Raw genomic sequence first — 24,983 nt, 5'->3', positions numbered from 1 at the left:
ATTTTATTCTTTTTCTATTTCCCAAATGGTGATTTTCACTTTATACCTTGAGTTGTTTTGACATAAGATTTGGATCTCAAGATTTTAAAACACCTTATTTGAGGCTCCTTGATATTGTGGGTGAATGGTTGTCATTAAAAAAAGTGTTAGAATATAGCATCATATTTCAATAGGTGTGTCATGAAAAATACCCCTACTGCCATTGCCACTCCACTCACATTAAATGGCTCAGACAGATTCTGCATCTCATAGTCTCGCTGACTTAGAAATAGATGCATCTCATGTGAGAGCCAGGAAATTTACACAGCAATATTGTATGTAAAGCCAGACTTGAACATTTTTTGCCATTTCAGACAGGAAGGATACTTATAAAGAAAAGAACTTTAATTTTATTTTATAACTTGCTTGATTTTCAGATTTTTAAGCTTTTTTCTTTGCTATTTAAATTACAAAAATCTGCAATCTGTAATGTGAATGAGAAACTATACTATGTGATTTTTTTTTTCCTACTAAGCAAAAAATGTTTTCACTGTGATAGGTTCTGAGTTGACTTTGTCACGGTCTATGATGCTATAGCTACAGCAGCAAATGTTTGCAGCTAGGATTTGCAGAAAATCTATTTATGGTACAGTGCAGCTTAATATTCTTCAGTAGCTTCCCATCACCCAAAGATATTTCTAAACTCCTGATCACAGTTTATGAAGCCCATTCATTCTAGTCCCTGCCAAATCTCTGCTTTTCATCCCTTTTGCATTTCCCTATAGGTCCCATTCCTGAACTCCTTTCAGGGCACAGAGACACTGTACGCACTGATGCATTGGTACCTTAGAAGTGCTCATTTGCTCTGTGGAATATTTGTGGTTACTTTTCCCCTGGGACAATTTCTACTTTCCTTTCAAGATAGTGGAAATGTCACCTTAAGAGTGACATTCTACACACACTCCACCACTCATGTATGCATGTCCTGTAGCTTGCTTAGGGAAAAGGACTGAGACTTTATTCATGTTCCCCTAATAGGATACCTGAACAGACAGATATTTCCAGTGAGTATCAATGGTCCAGAAATAAGTTGATTTCTAAGAACTCTGAGCCAAAAATCTTTTGTTAGCAAAAGAATGGGCCGTTCACCCTAAAAGTAAAATGAATTTGAAGTCCTCAGTTTGGGAGTCCACGGTAGTCATAGACATGCCTACCAGGGGCAGGTACTTTTGTTGGGGCAAGTGTAGGATGTTGTTTTGGGATGCATTCTTGATTTAAAATCAAGTTTTGTGCACATAACATTGTATAGCAGAAAACAGACTGAGTAGCTTCTTTGTAGGAGTGCATTTGGAAAGCCCCTCCCTATAACCTCCTTCTGATAGATGAGTGAACATAGAGCCCATCATTGTTGTGACACTGGAGAACTACCTTCTGTTTTTCACACGTGTGGTTATAAGTGACTATTGTGATATGTCCCTGTGGGATCATGAATGTGTTTCAGAAAAGAGTAGGCTCCACTATTTTCATTAAAAAAAAAAATCTTATGCTCCATTCTCTAACCTTGTTTGAAGACCACAATGTCAGAAATTTTAAGAAGGATCAGATGGGTGGGGCAGGGGGAAGGAGCCGGAGTTCATGGAAGAGTAAGGAAAAGGCTGGTCAGAGGCTGCTGAATGCAGACAGAATGGCTCAGTGGCACCAAGGTGATGCCTATGCTGTTGTCCTTGGCCCTGAGCCATCATGAAGCTATGGTCACAAAGGCCACCTGAGATCAGGGAGGTGCAATTCTGTTTTCACTGCCACTAACAGTAAATTGCCTTCCCATGGTATTGCAAATCATGGGGAGGAACATGGAATAATATTTTATTTGCTAGATGTTTTTTCTCATGACTTGTCTGGAGTGAAGAGTCTTAGGGGAAAAGACCTCAGATGGATTAGAGTCAATATAAAATCATGTTTAGCTTAAAGTAGAGACAAGTAGTTACCTATAGAAAGAAGTATAGATGTGTGAATAGGCAAATATTTGTCTATTTCCTGAGAGGTCCTAAAAGTAATGAGCATATCTAGCATTCTAACATTACTCTCCACTACAATTAACCAGGGCTCCTTGGAGAAATGGTTGTTTCAAGGTAGAGGCAGAGATGGCATTTCAGTGTCTAACATAAGTCCAGACCATCTTTTTAATGCCAGAGAGTAAGGGAATAATCAAATGAGAATACAATCATGGGGACAAGTGTCAAAGGGACCCAACTGTCATGTGCAAATTGAAAGAGCTTCCTGTGGCTGAAGCTAGGACAATTTGAGCAATAAAGTAGTTTTGAATTAGAAACTGAAATATGAAATGAACACCCATAAATCTAAGCAGATACAAGTACATGATTGAATAAATAAGTAACAACGTGGGAGAATAGACTAATTTTCCATGCTGGAGAATTTTCTATAATTTATATGGCATAACCCCTCACTCTTTAGGCACATAGTGAGTGTCTCTAAAAAAGCACAATATGAGAAGAGGGAGTAATGTTACAGTCGGGTATCTGCCAAAGACCACCTCAGCCAGGTGATCCAATTTAAAGTCTCTGGTGTATAAATCACGCCAATAATTTATGAGACAATGACAGCAGCACTTTATATCCATAGGTTTCTTCTCAAAAACATAAAACCCCAGTTTAATCATGAGGAAACATCAGACAAAGCTTAATTGAAGGACATTATACAAAACAAAACTAGTACATCTCAAAATTGCCCAAGTCATCAAAAACAAGGAAGGTCTGAGAACTGTCATAGCTTACTGGAGGCTATAGAGACGTGGACTCTAACCATGATGTGGTATCCTGGAAGGGCCTGGAATGCAAAAGGGTATTAGGTTAAAACTGAGAAATCTGAATGAAGCATGTGTTTTAGTTAAAAACAAGCAAATAATCAGAATGAGACGGGGGTGGGGGGGGAGAGCAAGTGAGAGAGAGAGAGAGAGAGAGAGAGAGAGAGAGAGAGAGAGAGAGAGAGAGAGAGAGCGCTCTCTAAGAATGGCAAAGTCTTTTTCAGTCCTCTGCACTCTTCACCAAACTTCATTTCTGAAGTCTTTAAAAACTGATGAGTGTTCCAGAATTTCCCTTATTTTAAAACATTTCATGTTTTGTTTATAAGATTGCCCTATATATTGCTCTCTTTTTATGTGGCTACAAGTTTTCAATCCTCTGAAGCTAGATGCACTGGGCTCTGAAAACACCAAACAGATAAAGAACCGGACCTCTTGGAACAAAATAGCAGCTCTTAAAAGAAGGAGAAAGAATTGATTTAATGCTTTTTGAATTTTCTTGAAAAGGTGGATGTTTGATAAGTGACATTTTGAATACTCCTCCAGCATTAAAAAAAAAAGTCATCCAAATAATGCTAAGAAAACATTTTGCAATTGGTGTGTTATTTAGAGAAAGCAAAATTCTTAAAGATACCTACCCCTGTGGTTTATTTCCATGGAAGCAGTGTTCACCGTGGGCATTGCTATTTGTAGGGCTGTTTATTAGGGTGACTCAGAGACCCAGACACTTTCTATCTCATGTCTGAGTGATCCTTGTGACCTTTGATTCCTTTCTTTCCAGACCCCCATGTGCAGAGACAGGGTAGGGGAGGGGTGTGAAGACCATGAAGGAGATTTTTAGTGGCCAGGTCTGTTGGGGATATTTCACTCTCACTTCACTAATATAAAGTGAAATACTGCCTTGAATAATGGAAGGAAACTAATTTGTATAGAGGCATTATCCTTTCTTAGAATAGCATCTCTTTTTAACTAACCAGTAATTCTATAACTCACTAATAATTGACTAGCAGTCATGACTCACATTACAGTTCAATAAATATTTTGTAAAACTGTCTTGATTTTTATTGATTTGAAATAAATAAACTTTTTAGGAGGTGAGTGGAGAAAATAAATGTTCAAAAAAATAGTATGTCAGCATTTTTTGTTATTGTTGCAATGAAAAGTCTTTTGTTATTTTAGAGATAATAATAGCATGTTCCCTAGTGTCTATAAAGAGAAAGTGTAGAACCCTGTATACTTGACATCTTCTGATGGTGGTAAGGAATGTGTGCTCAGCTGTTTCGCATACAATTGTGACTATTGCATTTCCTGTGAAACTTGCCAGGGTTGTCCATATAGACCTGAGCATGTAGACCTACAAAGACAAGTAACCCACAAAGAGTTTTAATTATTGACATAGGAAAATGAGCTGTGAATAGGACTAATGTGTTCTTTCTGCTGTAGAATGTATCCCACTACTCTATCCATGGTCCCTTCCAAATATATGCCAATGAGAAAATCACTCCGAAATAACATAATTCTGAAATTTGCAGTCATTTGACCTAAAGTCATTATAGAGTTACCTATTTGTGTCTTATATGTATGTTTTACAGACTCAATATGGAGATTTGTAAAAATATTAAAATTCTTCAGATATAGATCTTTAAACTTAAACTCATTTACACTATCATAGACAAGGTTGTAAAATGTTTTGATATATGTATATATTTTATGAAGGTTATTTTATGCAAGAAGTTGGATTTTTTATAGTAAATGGTTTCTAGATTAATTTCATCATACTTTGTTTCAAACTTTACAATAAAATAGTGCTTTGATAGACATTGAACTAATCTATCTAGCTAATTCCTCCCTCCCACCCCCCCCCCTCTTTCCCTCTTGTTTCCTCTTTCTCCCTTCTTTTTTGCCATAATTTCCTTCTACTTTTGGTTAGGGGAATTCCCAAAGTGTGTGTGTGTGTGTGTGTGTGTGTGTGTGTGTGTGTGTGTGTGTGTTCATAGCAAATGTGAGAGAAATTCTCAGCAAATCTAGTTTTAAAAAAGGAAAGCTTATCCCCTGATTTCTGGGGTAGGATAGACAGTTTTAAACAGAAACAAGAAAGAGATTGGGGATTCAGCTGGATGTGAAAATAGCTATATTCATTAAGTAGAGCTATGCAAACAGCTGTAAATTTGGATAATAAGCAAGGAAAGATATTTGAATTTCATTAGGCTTTTTTCCTCTACAGTTAGCAAATATCTCACCTTCTAAAATTACTTCAATTGTGATTCATCCACAATAAGCATGTAATTAAAATTGAAGAATGTTTACCAGGTGAGGGAAGTTGATGAAAGGAACTTGGAAAAGGGTTTGGAAAATGTGAAAAGAAGGGCAATTAGAGAGTATACTACAATTTGGAAGATATTTCAGGAAAGGTGATGCTGGGGAGGATTTTTAATCAAGTAAATCCTACTGGCTCAAGACTGGCATGTAGAGCTGAATCACCAGCATATTTTTGGTGATGAATTAACTAATTAAACCAATATTGATTGAAAATCACTTGTACTTGACTTCTAACTAAATCCCGAGAGAGTAATTGCTGGGAATACCGTTTCTGTACTCATAGAGTTTATATTCTAGTTGGGGGAGATGAAAATAACACATAATTAACATCCATTCTGTTGAGAAATCCAGGGCTGAGTAGGTTTATGTGGGGTAGGAGAAGAGACTTCTGCTCCAATCCAGGAGTACGATCAGTGATATGGCTCCTGTTCTTGTCTCTGGAGCCATATGTACAAATAATTATGGTGAAACTTATTTTTGCCCCTGTGATAATATTCGCTGCTACACTGAGAGCATAGCAGAAGTCTCTAATTCAATCTAGATGTGTCACAAAGAAGTAGAAGACAAGTCCAGAAAGGTCAGAAAGAATGTGCAACTTGACATTCTTGGGAAGACAGTTCTTTTGAATGAAATTTCAAAAGGTAGAAAAGAAATCTAAATACTTTAGTATTACTAGATACCAATACTGGTGGATGGATATTATGAATCACGTAATAGCCGCCCATTTAATACTTGTTGAATGAAAGAGTATTAGAAGGTGATACGATAATTGTAATCACCAATAACCAGAAGATTATGGTTCTCAAACATTTTAAATAAGATACTTCTACCTCTCTAAAAAAAGATATCAGTGTTTGTCAGAGTATGTATGCAGAGACCTATAAGTTGGCTATGAAATCAACATATATACTGAAGCTCAATGAACAATTAAACAATAGAATCAGATGAAAAGTGCATCTGAAGTAGTAAGTATTGTGAAATTCCTGTTTCAGTTATATAGATACATGCCTGTATGCTTGAGTTGGGGACAGAAATCAGAAAATATATGTCTCACTGTGGATTGGAATTAGAGGCCTGAGGGTCAGTGTGGTGGAAGCCCCCAGATTCCTGCCATGTTCACATGCAAAGAAGGAAATTGGAGAAGCAATGAAGAGGTCAGGGACTGAACACTTTTGACCCCTCTGCCCCTGAGCCTGCAGAAACATCATCTGTACCAGGGCTCAAGGGACAACAGAGATAATGCTGACACTGTCCCCAGGTGACAGTAATCCCATATTCTCCAGGAACTTGCTTGGTGTGGTGATAAATAAATTGAGAACAGTAGTTAGCCCAGAGTAGTATTTGCCCTTGTAAATAATTAATTAACAGGTCAAATTCTCCAGCTCTGGGACCCTTGGATCTCTGTTCTCTCAGATTTGAAGAATAAAATTCTGGTTTTTTTTTTTTTTTTTGCATAAAGTCTACATTCATTCTGCCCTACCTTGAGGGAATTGGAGAATGGCTGATTGTATGTGTTTGTCAGGAGGAGCATTTGAACTTTTCTTTGCTTCATCTCCTTTGAGTAAATAGTGGAGAATCAAATCTGTGAGGACTGCATCCTTGTTTTATGTCTGCTAGCCAGAAGGTGAATCTCAGGAATCAATACTACAAGGAGCATTTCACATAAGACATCAAGAGGCCCTTTTAGGTGATCCCTGTATCTTCAATTCTAACAGAATGTGCCCTGTGCTTAGATACAGAATGTTCATAGAGGAAGCAGCAACCCCAGAACATAGGCATATCACCCAAACGTGAAGGAAAAGAGTTACAAATTTTTTTCTATAGATAATGGATGGTTTTGCCCTTCAATAAAGAACATGTTGTGTCAACGAAACAAGTTTCTTCCAACTCTAAAAGTGTGTGGTTCTCAATTATTTCAGCAATGGCTTTCAATTTTGCTATAAACCATAAATTAAGATAACATAAGAGTGCAAGGAATAAAGAATCTCCCAGACATTTTTTTTTTTTTTGCATTGTGTTATGGTATGATTGGCAGTGGCCTCTGTTTTTCTCTGAGCTATTTTATGGGAAGTTTGTGAGATGAGTCTCATCCTTAAATACCCAGTACACTGCTGCTACCACCTCCCCCCAGTAGCAGGTTTTCCATCATGTTTAACAAATCCAGTAGAACAGATAAAATGTAGTTTCACTATTTTGGGCCTGGTGATAGCCTAACTGAAATTACAGCACAAGATAAATTCTGTCTTCATAAACATATGGTCAGCCTCCCTTGTTATATTATGGTACTTCTCTATTAACTCTTTCTTTCTGTTGTTGGTATTAAAATGGAATTCTACTATACTGTATTTTTTCAGTTAATCCTTTGTGCTTCAAATGATTTAGAAATTTTTCACATAAGTCCTAGTCCAAACATTTAATTGATGAGTGATCGTTAGAGTCAGTTTTTAGTTTATTTAGTGTGTGCACATTGTGAAAGGATTGGCATTACTGGTTCAAGTTTTTTGATATTTGATATCTTAAAAATATACTTCTTAGTACAGATCTTTTGCTTAATGAGGGGACGCATGGTATTCCTTGAATAGCCTTGACACTATGCCAAATCATAAGGATGTTACAATATGTAATGATGAATTCTTTGTGCAATAGATTAAATATATTTCTTTATAACATGAATTTATTTAGAATAGAATATTTTTTATTTTAACTAATTTTTGAGATCTTGTGGAAACTACTTGATATTTTGACCTACTTTTTTTTAATCAGAAACATAATTTTTAGAATATTAACTTCTAAAATTGGTAAAGTTGCTTTAATACTCAGTTGTCAATTGTAAAACAACTGAATATTTTCTTTATAAAAGTTTTTATTGAAAATGTCAAACTTCGGGCTGGGGATGTCGCTCAAGCGGTAGCGTGCTCGCCTGGCATGCGTGCGGCCAGGGTTCGATCCTCAGCACCACATACCAACAAAAATGTTGTGTCCACCAAGAACTAAAAAATAAATAAATAAATATTGAAAAAAAAAAAAAGAAAATGTCAAACTTCTATGCTTTTAAAGAATTCATAGCACCAAGTGTGGTGACACACATCTATCATCCTAGTGACTCGGGAGTCTGAGGTGGGAGGATTGTGAATTCAAACCAATCTTGGCCATTTATTGAGACCCTGGGCAACATAGCAAGACCTTGTCTCAAAATTAAAAAATAAAAATTAATTAGTGTGACTTAGTAATTAAGTACTCCTGAGTTCAATCCCTAGTATAAAAAATGAAGGAAAGAAAAAAAGGATTAATAGCAGTCCTTTTAAGAGTATGGTCCATGCTGAATATATTTGTTACTTAGAAGCAAATTGAGATTATTCCTGCTGATTTCTCTTTCAGCCATGAAAATCTTTTGGTTTGTTGTAAGATGTTTTCCTTGATGGAATTTTTCTCCCATAACTTTTAAACAACCTCTGGTATACTTTTTTTCTTCTTCTTCAATAACTTTTTTATTTAGTCTTCTTCAACCTCACAATGTTTTCCCTGCCCTTCGAATTATTAGTATTTTTTTTTCTTGAGTTTTTGTTCCTGTCTCACAGGCAGCCGCTTCACCATCTTTGGTTAGTCTTTCATGAGCTTTGCTACTCTGCACTTTCAAGAACTTTCTTTCAGGAACCTCACAGATCTGCACTAGGAATAGTCATGCACTCCAAGAAGACATAACAAAAATTATTATAAATTAATCAGGTATTTTACTCTGCTGCTGAAAACTCCATGTTTGCTGTTCTGCAGAGAACAATGTCCCTTTTTTTGCCTTGGCCCTACAAGACTTTGCTTCACCTCGTTTCTTCCCTGTTCTCCAGCTCGATCCCTTTCCCTGTCTCTTCCACTATGAGCCAGATATCACAAGAGCCCCTTTCCCTGAATAGTTTTTGTCAGCAGGATAAATCGCTAGGAGTTGAATCTCTGAATTAAAAGATATGAATATTAAAATATTTAATGGATTGTATAAAATCAGCTTCACACGTACAGTACCAACTTAAGCTCAAAAACCCTTGTCTGGGTAGAAGAGGGAAGAGTATCTCCCCATCTTGTGCTGATGCTCTTCCAGACTTTTAAATTTTGGCCACATATTAGCTATCTTTTAGAAAAAATATTGTAAGAATCTCTGTCTTTGGGTTAATTTATCATTTTTTTAAAAAAGCAATTATGATTATTTTAGCCCTTGGCATCATAGTGGCCAGCACTGCTTTCTTCTGGTGCTGGTGCTGGTGACTGATGGGCCCAGAATGTGGTTAGAGTGTGATGATGGTAATGGGTGGCTGAGGGGAAGTGAAGGGAAAGTGGAAGACATGAGAGGTGGGGCATGAGACGGTCCGGACACAAAGACATGGAGATCTGCAAGAACCATCCCAGAAAGTGCCCTAGAAAAGAAAGCCAGCCAGGTGCCGTAGGCCTCCATGGTCTGCGTCTCAGTATGATGATAGATACCAGAGAAAGAGAGGGTGCTGGAGGGAGCTCACTGGGCATCTGTTTGTGGGAGTATATTGGTGATGGTGATGTTTTTATTTTCTATATTTTATGAGACTAATCTTGGGGTCTTTCCACTCCTGGAGAGACTACCCCTCCAAACACCAGTTTAATTCCTAAAGATGATAACTGCCTGAGGTCATATATTTTTTTTCAATAGGCAGATCAGCCAGTCCAAAGCACACATCCCATCCACAGTAGACTTCCTCTTTTTCTGTCACACACCAAGGCAGTATTTCTCCTACCCTAAGTCATCCCAGGGCCAGGTGCCAGTCAGTGAGGGTGGGATCACTTATATTGCCCAGAGCCCACTGAAAATCATTCAAACTCTCCAATCCTACCTTGTTCAAACTTGCCTACCCTACCTCCCTGTACCTCTGTGACCCCTAAGCTTTCCCCTGTGACCTTGCATGGCATTGCCTTTCTCCTGTAGGACTGTAATAGAATGTCTTTCAGTCTTAGTCACCTCTATGAATTAAATCCCAAGTATGTTTAAAAGAGCTGGGGAAATAGTCCACATGCCTTAAATATAGAGAATAGGCATAAAAATAAAATGTTCTCTTGTGCAGCTATTTATATTCAGAAATACACATTAATATTAAAAACCTCTGTATGCAAGAAACAAGTAAACAAAACAGGTTGTTTAAAACACCATATACATACTGTTTGCAATTTAAAGAAAAATCTTGAATGTACGTGATGTGGAACATAGAAACAAAGGCTCTGGCATAAAATACATGGATGTGTTAAGAGTAGAACTTGAGATAACTCTACTTTTGTTTATGTGTATTTTAGAAATGTTTTCCAGTTGTTACCATTTTATTTTCCATAATCCCAGGTCTAACTTAAAAGTGGTATTACTTAGATACCTTCTTCTTCCCCTTTGGACCTTAGGACCTTATGACAGGTACATAGGGGTCTTGAATTCTAGGCCAACATAATAAACAATGATGTATGTGTGGGACTTTCCACAAACAAACACACACACACACACACACACACACACACACGCGTATGTATATAGACATATATATATACATACATAAATATGTATATTTATTTATATATTTATGAAAATTTATGTATTTATTATTTATTTATTTCAGGCTGGGGATGTAGCTTAGTGATAGAGTGCTTGCCTAGCAAGCCCTGTGTGAGGCCTAGGGTTTGATCCCCAGCACCCCCCCACACACACATATTATACACATTTTACTATATGCATGAATAGATGACAAGTAGAAATAATTTATAATATGTTTAGATAGTAATTTTCAAATCTTCCTTATAGAAAACTGGTTTAAAGCTTTCACTATAAAGTCTATCATCCTGGGTTCTTTTCTCTTAGATCACAGGATCCGGTTTTATGTGTCATGTGGCAGTTTTATTTTTCTTCCTGCTGTGTTTTTTCAGAGTTTGACTCTCTCTGGTATATTTTTCGCAGTGTTCTCTCTAAACACAGTCATTTTAGAGGTTTTCCTTTCTTCCCATATGCTATGCTCATAATGATGTTTGCCTTCTGTGTGAACTCCTAATTTTGTTTTTATCTCTCTGTGGAATTAGACAACTAGTTCTGTACACAGTCTCCCTGCCAGCACACTCACAGGAGGCATATTTTATACTCCTTTTGCGTGTGTAGGTCATTCATACTTGAGACCCAAACTCAAACAACTGGGCACTGTTTAGTGTCCCTGTCTCTCCGGCCAGAGAGCTGTTTGCTGAACAGCCTGAGGGTAAAACATTGCCATATAGACGGAGGAGCTGTTTCAGATGGTAAAGGAGTGGGTGGTGGCATCTCTTTCTTGAATGATCAGGAAAACTTTAGATGTTTTATTCTACAAATGCGCAAGACATCTAAACCTTCAAAGGAAAAGGGGATTTAGCAAACTGGGAAAATATTTGCCACATGGGAAGCTAGAGTACCCTAGTGCCTTCCTCTTATTGCTTTGTACACTCATCGAGGCAGACAACATCGTGGCTGAAATCTGAAAAAGTTGAAGTGCTATTTGGTTACTCTTTAAAGGACTGAACTGCTTCCTTCTTCCACCTCCTGCTCTGACTCAAGTGCTGCCTCAGTCTGACCTTCTGGTTGCTGTTATTGCAATCTCTTGATTGAAATAGCACTTGTAGGTGAATTATGAGTTCTTGGATCTGTAGTGTATCTCACGGAGGACAGATTTGTTTTACTTTCCTTGAACTGTCTTTATGAAGGCAAGTCACGTTTTTTTTAAACCCCTGTAATTTTCATGTTCCCGCTGACTGTATAGTTAAGAACATGTATTTCTTATCTATAAAACATTGCAGTTGTTTCAGTTTCATGTTTTCTTTTTATTTCAGATCTTTATAATGAGACTAATTTAGTTCATCCCAATAAAATGTTTTAGGGTCTTTTTATAAAAGGGGGAATTAGAATAATTATCATTATTTATAAAATACTGCTTCATATAAAAGGAACTCCAAAGAAATTTTAATCACTTTGTAACATTGAAGCAGAAATGCACTTAAAAATTCATGAATATAAAATAAAACATGCCTCAAAAAATACTGTGTGCATAGCCAGCTTGTATTTTAGAACAGAACTAAGAATGTCGTGTTTACATCTAAATAAGCCTCCAAACCAGAAAATTCTAAATAAAGAAGACATCCCCTAATGTAATGATAAATTTATTTCCTCAATTTTTTTAAAACAAATCAGTAATGAGGATCAGTAGCATGTCCAGTATGCTTCTAGTCTGCTGTTTATCTGTGTCGGTAAATCTGCCAGACGTGTGGTTGCCAAGGTGATAGGCAACATGAAGAAAAGAACACATGTGAACCAAGATGTGGTATATAGTTAGGTTAGGATTACTATTTTTTTTTTTTTTTGGTGGGGTGAGATATCAGGGATAGAACTCAGGGGCACTCGACCACTGAACCACATCCCTAGCCCTATTTTGTATTTTTTATTTAGAGACAGGGTCTCATTGAGTTGCTTAGTGCCTCAGTTTTATTGAGGCTGGCTTTGAACTCGTGATCCTCCTGCCTCAGCCTTCTGAGCCACTGGGATTACAGGTATATGCCACCAAGCCCGGCTAAGGATTACTATGGTTTTTTGTTTTAAAAAAAATTATTTTAATTAGTTATATATGACAGTAGGGTGCACTTTGATACATCATATATAATGGAATGTAATTTCTCATTCTTCTGGTTGAACATGATATAGAATCACACTGGTTGTAATAATGTTTGATTCATTCTACTATTCTTCCTTACTCCCTCCCTTCCCTTCACTCCCCTCTAACTAATCTAAAGTAACTCTATTCTTCCCTAGCCCCGCCCCCCTGTAATTTGAATTGGCATCCTTATATCAGAGAAAATATTCAGCTTTTTGCTTTTTGAGATTGGTTTATTTCACTTACCATGATAATGCTATAGCTTCATCCATTTACTGGCAAATGCCATAATTTCTGTCTTCTTTAAGGCTGAGTAATATTTTATATATATATATATATATAGATAGATAGATAGATAGATAGATAGATAGATAGATAGATATATCTGTTAAAGGACACCTAGGTTGGTTCCATAGTTTAGCTATCTCACCTTACACAGAATGGCACTTATCAAGACTACAAAGAACAATAAATGTTGGTGAGAATGTAGGGAAAAAGGTATACTCATACATTGCTGATGGGAATGCAAACTGGTGCAACCATCATGGTAAGTAGTATGGAGATTCCTCAGAACGATCATTTGACCCAGATCTCCCACTTCTCGGTTTACACCCAAAGGACTTAAAATCAGCATACTGCAGTGATGCAGCCACATCAATGTCTACAGCAGCTCCATTCACCATAGGATTACTATTTTGACATGAATAGTATTTCTTAACAGGATCACTGTTACCTTTTGGGTGTGTGCATATGTTATTTGTTTTGTGGGACTTTAACATTATACAACATTCAACAACTGTGGCACTGTAGGACTTCACAACAGCTAGGGCATCCAAATGGCCTTTGGGAAATATGATATGGGTGAAATAGCCCTCAGTTGAAATTCAGTGGTACAGATGAGGGGCCAGCAAAAAAAAAAAAAAAAAAAACTTATGTAAAAAGCAAGATAATAAATATTTTCAGCCTTGTGAGCCATATGGTCTCTGCCATAATTGCTCAACTCTGCTGTTTTATTATAAAAGAAGCTATAAGACAATAAAAAGTGTAGCTGTTCTCCAATAAAACTTTATTTACAAAATCAGGTGCTGGGCAGATTTAGCCTGTGGTCTGTAGTTTGCCATCCACTCCACATATTCCACAAGGCCATCAAGTGAACACAAGGAATATTATTTGAAAAAACAATCAGTAGTAGTATATTAAGAGGGCCTAGCTACAAATAATATGAAATAATAGCTACTGTTATTAAAGGTAGCATGGTTTCAGCCTTGGTTAATCTAATGTATTGTTGTCATGAGAGAGCAAGGTATTTTTGCATCCTTCTACCTGTTTATCCTTGGTGTTATCACGACTGCCTCTCATAGTCATATACAATTGCAAAGAGTCATTGTGGTTATAATACTGCACAGGGGAGAATAAGATGTCCGTATATTCTCCAGGAAAATCTTTCCCAGAAATCCACAGCTGACTTGCTCTCAGATTCATTTGACTCATTCCCAAACTTGTACTAAGAGATGGGGAAAGAGAAAGGTTCCACATATTTGGCATAGAATGATTGTGATTATTTTCCTTCTACCAGAGAGGGATGCAGCCTTAACCTATTCCTATGAATGCTCAATATCTGAATGAATTATGAATGTGTTTATAAAAAAGAGTAGGGGGCTTTAGGAAGGGGTGGATGAAGCCGTTTGTGAGACATAGTCTTTTATAACACAATTCAAACAAAATTGTATCTTAAATGCTATTGAAGCTATACTCTGTTTCCCAAGTAGTCAAAGCAGGAGCATTTCATTAATTCCTATCTTTGATCAGAGGAGAAACAGCAGCGAGGGCCAACTTTCTACCCATTGATTATAGGTCACCTCTGTACAACTGGAGAACACAGGCGGTGCCCCTGCCCCCTGCTGAAGGGGCAGAAATGCCAGTGGAGGAAGCTAGTATTTATACCTAGTTATAAACATTACTTGATGGTCCTTATGCAACTTCTAAAATCAGCCCCAGGTAATCATACATGTGAGTGTATCATCGGATCTGGTTTGTATTATAAGAATTGAAAATAATTTGCTAGAAATCATTCTCAGTGAAACATTATAATTATTTATTTTGGTGTAGAAGTTAATCCAGAAGACCAACTGCTTCTTTTAGGTTCATAAAGTTGATGCCCTATGGTTTCAGATGCAGCAGGCAATTTGCCAACAGAATCCTTTGGGTGGCAGAGAGACAAGAGTTATAACTAGAGACTGGCTTCTCACCTTTGTGTGCTGAATTATATCATGGCTTTGCTGGTATAAAATGCCTGCTCAGAAGACTTTGTGCTATTCAGTAGGCACGGCTGAATCAAGTTCTGAGATTTTTTTTTTTTCTGGAGCTTTTTCTGAATTTTGAGCTCCTGAAGGTATGGGTGTTGGAGTTGAATAAATACCACTAGATATACCTCTGTGTACTGTAGTGACTGTTGCAGAATGACACTGTGATATTTTGTGGGTAAGTTCATTTAGGAGACCTTATTTTGCGTCTCCCTTGCATCAGTTCCATTTGGAAGTAGCTTCTTTTTTATGCCAATCTTTTACCTCTCTGTTTATTCAAAAAATGTTAAATTTATAGTCCTGTCCTCAAGGACCTCAGCATCCTAGAGTGAAAGAGATAATTGAGAGAACAATTAAATAGAGTGTAATTTATGGCACACTAGAGGGAAGCTTCATGTGTTCTGAGGGCAAAGGTTCACCTGAGCAGGTCAAGAAATGATGCCCAGTTGAGTCTCAAAGGGTAACCATAGGCAAGTAGGAAAAACAGGGTTCAAGTTTAAAAAAAAGCACTGGAGGTATGAGAGAAATTGGGATATCTGGAGAACAACCAGCAGTTCATAAGTCTTATGATGGAAGGTAGACAAGAGCTGAGTAAGGATCTATACTGGGGGACAGTTAATGTATTTGGAACTTTACCCTTAGGCAATTAGGGTTATCACATAACAGGAAAGTGACATATATGTAGTTTATATTTTGGCAAAACAATTATGGCTGCAGAATTGAGGAGAGATGAAGGGAGTAAGATTGAAAGTATCTGACCACTAGAAAAGTGGTTTCAGTTATCTAAGGAAGAAATGGTGGAGGCTTGATTAAGCCAGTGGACATAGAGAAGACATAAGTAATGGTTGTGAAATATGTGGAGATAGAACTTATCCTTTTTTTTTTTTTTGAAGATAGTGAGAGAAAGTAAAGAGATAAAAAAAAAATGACCCCTACATTTCTGTCAGGGCTTGACAAGTGCTTCTTCTGTTCACGGATATATGACTATAGGATTTGGACCTACCTTGTGGAGAAAATGAATTTATTTTCAAGGATGTTGAATTTGAAGCACCCAGAAACCTGGAAAATTGTATACGGAGGCTGGAACTCAGGCAAGATCTGTGAATGCCAGAAAAAAGATTTGGGAATTTTCAGCATCAAATAAGCCACTGATGTGAATGAGGCCACTTAGACACTGTGAAGAGTAGGGATGGAAGAGGGTCGGTGATGGAGTTCAGGGTGGCATTATGAAGGCATGGGTGGAGAAGAGCAAGCTGTTAAGAGGACTAAGAATAAGATGCTGTAGAGGAAGCTTAAGACAGTGTGGTGGCTTACCATCAAGGAAAGAGCAATACCGTCAGAATACTGCAGTAAGGTCAAAGAGGAACTGAAATGAGCCCCTGGATATTTTGAGATGACATTTATTTTTATTTAGATAAAGGATGTGTGATTATTATATAAGTTGCACAAATATGTAGGAACTGAAAAACTGTGTATTTGTCGCCCTAAATCCCATCACTTAGCATAACTACTGCTAAAATTCTGATACGTATCTTTCTAGACTTTTTTCCATATGCAAATATATTCTCTATATCAGATATATATCTATATATAACACAATGAGTTCATACTATAAAAATAGGGGATGCTGCATGAATTTCTTGTCATCCTTGCCCAGAGACCATGATAATCCTCTCTACATCTTTCCAATTTTAGTGTATAAGCTCCAGAACCACACAGTATCCATTGGCTTCAGGAACTGAGAGATCATTTGTAACCTTGCAGGGCTAATTTTGGTGGAGTGGTGAGGTCAGAAGCCAGATTGTTGTGGGATGGGGAGTGAGTAGGTAGCCTGGAAATGGAACAGGCATCATGGACTAGCCTTTCAAGAAGCTGGGCTGTGAAGGGAAAGGGAAATATAGAATGTCAAGAGTGGCAAGCCGAGGGAATCTTTGGGTGTGTTTTAGATTTTTAGATGGACAAGACTTTCTTTCTATTGACTGTAAAGAGCTAGGGAAGGGTTGAGCACACAGAGAAGAAAGTGTGCTGGTGAATTAAGGCTGTCGGCAGGAAGGGTTGGAATTGGGTGAAATTGGAAGAAGAAAGAAGCCTCATTTTGCATTAAGGCACTAGGAATGAGGTAAAGGTGGGAACAGATGCTGATGAATTTGCAGTTGTGTCACCCGAGGTGATTCTGATCACCTGGGAATGAAGATGGCTGATACCCAAGTGTCTTGGATTATTTGATGAAGTCTTTTGAACTTGCATGAAACAAAGAACTACCATATTGGATCAGACCCATTGTCCATTCTCTCAGATCCCAAGAGTATCACCAAGAGTCAAGGGTTGGTTTTCCCTAGCAAACTAAATGGTCCAAAATAGTCACCAAACACTTTAGCTAAAACATTAGGAATTTATTATCTGTATTTTTCTGTGAAGCTTCTTGAAGTTATTAGCCTGAATTCTCCCTAAGACGTTACTTCCTGTGAAATGAAGTACTGAACATTTTTAGAAAGTTACACAAACACAAATTTGGAAGAGATTGTGGTTGAATTCCATAATTAACCTTGGGAAAAAATGACTTCACATCCTTATGTTTAGTCCCATTAACCTGCAAACCTGGTATAGCATCATGTAGTCTTACAGTAATGGGAAGAGATTATAAGGTGATATGTGTGAAGTACCTCAACAGCAGCTACTAGGAGTGACCACTCAGCATGAATTAGTGACCCCCTGCTTCGACATCTTGTATACATGCTGTCACTCTCAATGATTGAGGGCTCCCATCTACTCTGGAACACCAGGATTTGATGATCAGAACTTGAAACTATTATTAATGTTAATAAATTTTGACCATTGATTGGGAGTGTTCAGGAAAATCTTTTTTGCTGTGAAATGTAACTATCATGTATTTAGTAGAAAGGATCATACTGCCTCCAAATGTAGAGACTTAACAGAGCCACATTTGCATTTCCCAAATGCCATGATATTTTACTTTTTTGAGTTTACAAAAGCATGTCACCTGAGGTATTATTATTATTATTATTATTATTGGCTCATACACACTGAATTAAATGCCACAGATGACCAGAAGGAAACCTGGGTTATTATTTCTGTTTTTCACTTACAACTTTCTGTAGTAACAGATTTAACAAGGTAATTTATGGAGGGGCTGAGACCACTGATGCTAAAATATCAATCCTCACTTTAAAAGACTTCTAGGCAAATATCATCACTCTAATATGGTATGACCTCTCAAGTGCTGTAATTCAATTGGAAAGGACAGAGCTAGCAAGATGCAGGCAAGTTTTGAATAGCTGCCACTGTATGCAAAGCAGTACCTGTTTACATTCACTCCAGAGAATAAGCAGCCTCTTTACTACTTGGAAAACTGCATGAGGCAGGGATATTAGGCTTAAATCATTTCCTTATGAGTTTCTGTAGTCTAATTCCTTATTAAGTCACCAGCACATGTGTGGATTTAACTTTGACTTTTAAAATACAATATAATAATCCATTTGCTCCTGCTTTAAAAATACAAGTTTGGCACATGCCTGTAATTCCAGTGGCTCAGGAAGCTGAGGCTAGAGGATCACAAGTTCAAAGATGGCCTCAGCAACTTGGCGTGGTTCTCAGCAACTTAGCAAGACCCTGTCTTTAAAAAAAAGAAAAAGAGTGAGATCCTGTCTCTAAATAAAATGCACAGTAGGGCTAGGGATGTGGCTCAGTGATTGAGTGCCCCCAAGTACCAAAAAAATAACAACAACAACAACAACAACAATAGCAACAAAACAAGGACTAGGGATGTGACTTAGTGGTTAAGGCTAAATATCCCCGCGTTTAATCCCTAGTTTAAAAAAATAATTCTTTGGTACTAATTAAGTATTCTTATAATCTCTTCACTGTTTAAAATAGCTCCAACTTAAATATCTTCACTTTTTTTCATATTGTATTGTGATTACTTTTTCTTTTTGACTGTCCATCCTGGAGTTAATTCAGTGTCTTCTTATAGACTCCCTTGCTGGTTTGAGTATTTATGTCATTAATTTAAAAATGTACTTATTATTTCCTCATTATTCTGCTGAACAAACTACCTAATATGGGTCCATCAAGATAGCAAATGCTGTTGGTTATTACTACCTGATCTCAATGCCCTGTTGAAATGGAATGATGGTCCCAAACATGCCCATCCCCAGCTAAACTCACTCTCTAAGCAAAGCTCTCTGGTGAGTGGTTTCTGCTTTTACAAATATCAATCAAAATTGAGCAAACATAATTCACCTGAGTGTTTCCCATAGCTTCTGGCAGGGCTATTCACGCCCTGGCAGGTTAGTACATATGCACTGAATGAATGATGGATGGATAAATGAATGAGGCAAGGGACAGTGAACTTTCTATCTTGACGTGGGTTATGGGATATGACTTCTGTGCTAGAATACTGAAGTCATTCAAGGAGGAAATCACATTTTTTGCTTTTTCAGATAAATGGCTTCAAAAGGTGTGCATTGAATTAAAACTCTTCACATAAGACCATTATTTTTGTAGTCATGATTCAAATATAGATATACTTCCAAAGATATATGTATATATTTCCAAGTCCACAGGTACTTATTACAGTTTAAAAAAAAAAATAGGGACTGAACTCAGGCACTTATCCACTGAACCACATCCCTAACCCTTTTTTTGTATTTTATTTAGAGACAGCGTCTCACTGAGTTCCTTAGTGCCTCATAATCCTCCTTCCTCAACCTCCCGAGCTGCTAGGATTACAAGTATGTGCCACCAAGCCCAGCTTTAGTACAATTTTAGTGAATATCTGACACTGTGAAGGGGCAGAGGCTGTTGTCCTTAGGTGTGTTTAGAAGAAAAAAACTTACATTAAACAAATAGAGAACAATATAAGTCAACTTGTGTTCAAGCAAAAGACTAGTGGCAGCCATTTTAAGTATTGGTGGAGTACAGAGAAAGGAAAAGTCACGAGGGCCTTCATGTACAGGGAGACTTCATGAAGCTGATGGAACCTAACACAGCCTCGAAGACAAAAGGCAGTTTGGGTTGATAAGAAGAAAGGCTTCCTAAGAGGCAGAAGTGACTTCAAAGAAAGTAGATCTCACTTGTTTCCTGAAAAAAGCCCCAAAGTTAACATGTTCCTGAACAAGAGTGGAACCCAGTTTTAAAGCATATAAACAAATATTACTGATCCAGCTTAAGTACTTCAGGCATCTGTTTTTCCAAAGTACTTAAATAAAAAGAAACCTGAGTATAAATGATATTCTCTAAACAATTATCATGATATCAGTTGTTTGAAGTTCCTAGGAAGTATTGAACAAACGGTAGGTCTAAAATTATTTCTGAAAGACATTTTAAAAACTATAATCTTGGGGAAATAGTGTGCACAATTCATAAGATAAAGAATTGATACTAAAAAAAATAGGTAAATACCTTAGGTCTTATATCCTATGTGTGTACTTGATCAATATTTGCAAAGGACCTAATACCCTCCTGTGTCTTAGAGATGATAGAAAAAAAGGAACAATCTTCATTTTTGCCCCAATGAGTTAATAGTCTAAGTCAAAGGAATGTCCGTTTCTTCATGGGCCAGTGAAGAGAAATATTAAGATCTTCTGTTAGGACTGTAAATGCGGACGTGTTTTAAGAGTTATGAAAAAGGTACATTGTGGTACCAGCATTTAGATGTCAGAGGATGAGGAGGAAGGTCTTGCAGGTGGGAGCTTTGGGAAGAGTCCTGAATCTCATCTTATCAAGTGGCCCAAGCTGAGTTGGAGCAGAACTTATTTTGAGGGTTAGAACACAGAGCACTGGCTTTGTTACAAAGAGTACTTTGACTAGCTGGAAAATTAAGCAGTCAATCATTCCAGTTCCCTAGAAGAGGAACATTTAAGATAATTAGTTAGGACTGAATTATACAGACATCTAAAGGAGGACAATTTGGTGGATATTTTGCCGTACTCTGAAAATGAAATGTTAAGATTCTGGTGGGAGATTGGAGTTACATAATCATTGCATATGGAATTCTAATTTACAGGAGGTTAGAGGGACAGAGAATAGGTTAATTGCCAAAGAAGCCATGCTTCTATTAAATAATTTGAAGTTACTTTTGGACTGTAAAGATAATTCCTCAAAATATGATATCTGGAATATTAACAGCTCTGATTTTGGGTTGTTGTGATCTACTGCCCAAATCTGAATTGCAGAATAATAAGTAAATAGAATAATGTTAACATTTGGCCACATACATTTTGTTTAGCAATTTGAGTTCTCATTAGGACATTGGAAACCTGACATAGCATGTGGAGTGCACTGCCTACCTTGATATTTTATATGTTCACACCCAAATGGAAAACAAAATCCATAATTTAGGAGTTGATGGAGTTTGCTTATGCTTCCAAAATGAATTTAAATTGTGGAACTATGAATGCAGTGAGAATCAAGGAAATGAATTTGACAGATTAGCTTTCATTTTTTTTTTTTTTTTCAGAGTAGAGAGTAGAAATTTATTAAAGGACAGAAGAAAAGACTTCTCCCGGAGGAAGAAGGGGACCCAAAAGGTGGAATCTGTGGAAGTGTGGTTGTTTCCCCTTTTTATAGTTCTTTCAGTCATGGAATGTAGGTTGGAAGGCCTGAGGGGTGGGACACAGGAGGGCCAAAGAAGTAGTCTGAGCAGGAAGGACTTCATTATCACTTCTTTGTGATGGGCTCATTAACATTTCTTTGGGATGGGCTGTCTTCAAATCTGTTGGGGGCTGTTCATTAATACTTCCAGGTGGACTTTGGCCTAGGCCCTTTTCGGAACTTCATTAACATTCCATGAGTTGTCCTGTGTTTTCCCTGAGTCATTCCCAGCATGGCCTCCATTTTTAGATTTCACTCGGTATTAGACCCGATTTACCTAACTACACTAACTACACTAACTACCTAACTTTAAATCTGGCTTCATTCCCCCCTCTAATTTGGGAACTCCTTACTGCTGTAAGGAAAGGGGGTGAAGAAAAATCTTTCTGGCTTCTTCAGGCTGACAAAAGGGGCGATGTCGGGGCAAGCAGTTTGGAGTCCCCTTTAAAAATATCGGGTCTATCGAGTGGTCCATGCTAAAAGCCCAATTGAGAAGTAATAGGCTGGAGGGCCATTCAAGTGATGGGTGGTCTATAAGAGAAACAAGAATTCATTAGTACTGGAACCAGATTGATGCAGCAATAAATGCCATAGCACAGGAATATGCCAATGAGTATGATGGCAAAGACAAAGACTAACAATGTTTACCACCAGGAAGTACCAAGAACCAGGAGTTAAGATATTGTTTCCATGACAAAGTTGAGGACATGACTTCTATCTGAGCATGTAAATCTTTAAGGATATTTGTCACATTGCCAGAAATGTCAGCGATGTAAACACAACATTTAACTTTTAGGGTTACAGATGTCCTTTCCCTTAAGGGATAGTTTAATTTAATATCATCTGATCTTGCAAAATCCTTTTACTAGTATGACCTGTGTCTATTAAATTTTGTTACCTAGGGCTGGATAACCATACTAACAAACACCAAGCCTACCTGTGTAGGTTAGGAATATCTGTGGGCCTTAAACTAAAAACTACTCTGGCAGTTCCTTTTGATAGTTATCAGGCATTCCTACCTAAGAATCTCTTTTGTAGCCTCCAGTTTTACTTATTGTTGGAGGTTACATTTAATTATTATAATTATTTAAAATGTCCAGGAATAGCTATGTTTTGGCTTTGACTGTCTTTGCTAAGTGTTTAAGATGAAGCAAGTCAAACTGACTTTGTTTTCATCTATTGTTAACAGTCAGCTGAGTCTCTGGGAATCCTCGGGAACTTCACAGCAGCTTCTCAGTTCTGCTAGTGCCATTTGCGCTAGGATGGATTCAGGCCTTGCTTGACCATGTGCCTTCCCTCGGAAGCATCAGGGATGTCTCCCTTCTCTGATGATCCTCCTCTTTACAGCAAATGCACTGATTGGCTTTCTGTCCTCCACTGGTCTCATTAATCTCCCTGATCAGGAGGTTATGTGGCCTAGAGTTGCAGAGCCCTTTGGAGAAGACCCTATCCCTGATTCAGACTGACTCAGAGGGCAAGAGCCAAATATTGGTTTTCTTGGCCCCTTTAATTTAACTTTAATTTTAAAACTTAATCTTAAACATCTAGCAAATAAGTTTCAACAGCCTTATACTAAGAGTACTGGACTTTAATGTCTATCTCTCTTTTGTAGGTGGTTACTCCTTATCTTAAGTTAACCCAAGTTGTGAGTTCTTAAAGCAGTACCTCTTTAAAACATTAACAGGGAATCCTTAGACCATCTAAAAGCAAACTACAAAACAAAACTAACTAGGATAAAAACATATTTAGTTTATGTAATAGCTACCTTGAATTTTGGCAGAGTTATACATTATAATCCCCTGTTTGAGATCCTGACAAAAACAAACTTTTGGACACAACTCTAAATGTACTGAAATCTGGTCTACTTTTTTATAGTCACTTTCACATACAGTGAGATGGGATATAGAGCCTTATCTCAATCTTAAGGTGGGGCTCTTCATAAATCTTAAATAGTTTTGAAGCTGATCTTTGCTTTTTAGACATTTTACAAAGCCTACATAAATTGTTGCTCAAGTTTACATGAATATTAGCTAACACACCATAATATCACATCTAAAACATGAATTAAAGAAAGGCTGAAAGCTTTTAACCTTTTGTAGAAAAGTAGCAAAGGACTTTTGTGTTTTGCAATAAAACCTTCACATAGATTAGGCTCTCATTAACTTACAAATACATTTAAATTGTATCTCAATGTAAAAAGTAACATGGAACTTTACATAACTTATTGATAACAAGTCCAGTTATAGAACACAAATGATAAACTTCCATACCTGCTTGATATAATGTTCTTTTTAAAGCTTCTACCTTACAGACTTGTATATTTGGAAGATATGAACACATTAATGGCACCAATTACATTGATGTTTTTATATCAAGTTTAGCTTTTAAAGGAATAACATAGCACAATTCTCTTAAAACAACAGCACTTGTTTAACCAGCTGTTTAACTTATAACCAACTTGCACAGACCTTCTTTATCACTTACTTAAACCCTCTTAATTACTCAATCCAGAAACACATTTTCCCTCTATTAAATCCATATCTAGAACCTTCTAGTTTCTCTTTCATCTGTTAACCTCCTTCTGTTCACATCTTGAAACAATACTTGTAAACCTTTGAATCTGAGCAGATTATTTCATAGACATTTATTAGGGCCTTTTTTTTGAACACCTAGAATAATTTATAAGCTTAATTTAAGATCTCCTTTTTTAATCTATTTACCAAATTTAAATTGAGCCATTTGAATCACATGAATCAAAGATATTTGGATCCATTTTTAATTTTTCATGAGCGCTCATCATCTGTCAATTGTCATATCACTGCATGATATATGGACATACACACAGACATACCGACATACAACACTAACACAAGTGTAACACGTAACACAAAAGGCCTTGCAGATTTCTCAGGTGAAATCTCATTGCAATGTTAAAAAAAAACTCCAGTTGATCAAAACTAGAACTTATCAGAAAAACATTAACTTGCCTGTAGGAACAAAATCATGAGCTCAAAAGAATATAGAATCTAAGAAAAGACAAAAGTCCTAGAAACAATTGACTGGCCAGTAATTAGTAAATGCCATACAATTTACTCTTTGGTTTAATCTAGTTTGAGTTCAGGTAAAAGACACTTTTACTCTTTTTTTTTTTCTTGGGCCTGAGCTCCAGGCTGCTTCTGTTTGCATATCAGTGTAAGCCCTGGCTGAGGTCTGGAAGGGACTGGGAAAACCGGAATTCTGACCAGAAACTTTATGTCTAAGGCATTTTAACCATAAGTCACAATTTTCAGGTTT

General features: G+C 37.1%; 1 protein-coding gene and 1 non-coding gene across 3 annotated transcripts in view; one reads left to right on the top strand and one right to left on the bottom strand.

The window, feature by feature from the left end:
* Ctnna2 (catenin alpha 2) overlaps positions 1–24,983 on the top strand; it is a 1,061,169-nt gene that overhangs the window by 101,907 nt on the left and 934,279 nt on the right. The window lies entirely within an intron of this gene.
* On the bottom strand, positions 16,691–16,792 carry LOC120885145 (U6 spliceosomal RNA). Its single transcript, XR_005727653.2, has one exon. It is a non-coding gene; the product is annotated as a U6 spliceosomal RNA (small nuclear RNA).

Source organism: Ictidomys tridecemlineatus, chromosome 12 (genome assembly GCF_052094955.1).
Source record: "Ictidomys tridecemlineatus isolate mIctTri1 chromosome 12, mIctTri1.hap1, whole genome shotgun sequence".
In the NCBI taxonomy this organism is placed as follows: domain Eukaryota; kingdom Metazoa; phylum Chordata; class Mammalia; order Rodentia; family Sciuridae; genus Ictidomys; species Ictidomys tridecemlineatus.
The sequence above is the reverse complement of the archived record's forward strand: the minus strand, read 5'-3'. Positions and strand labels throughout refer to the sequence as shown.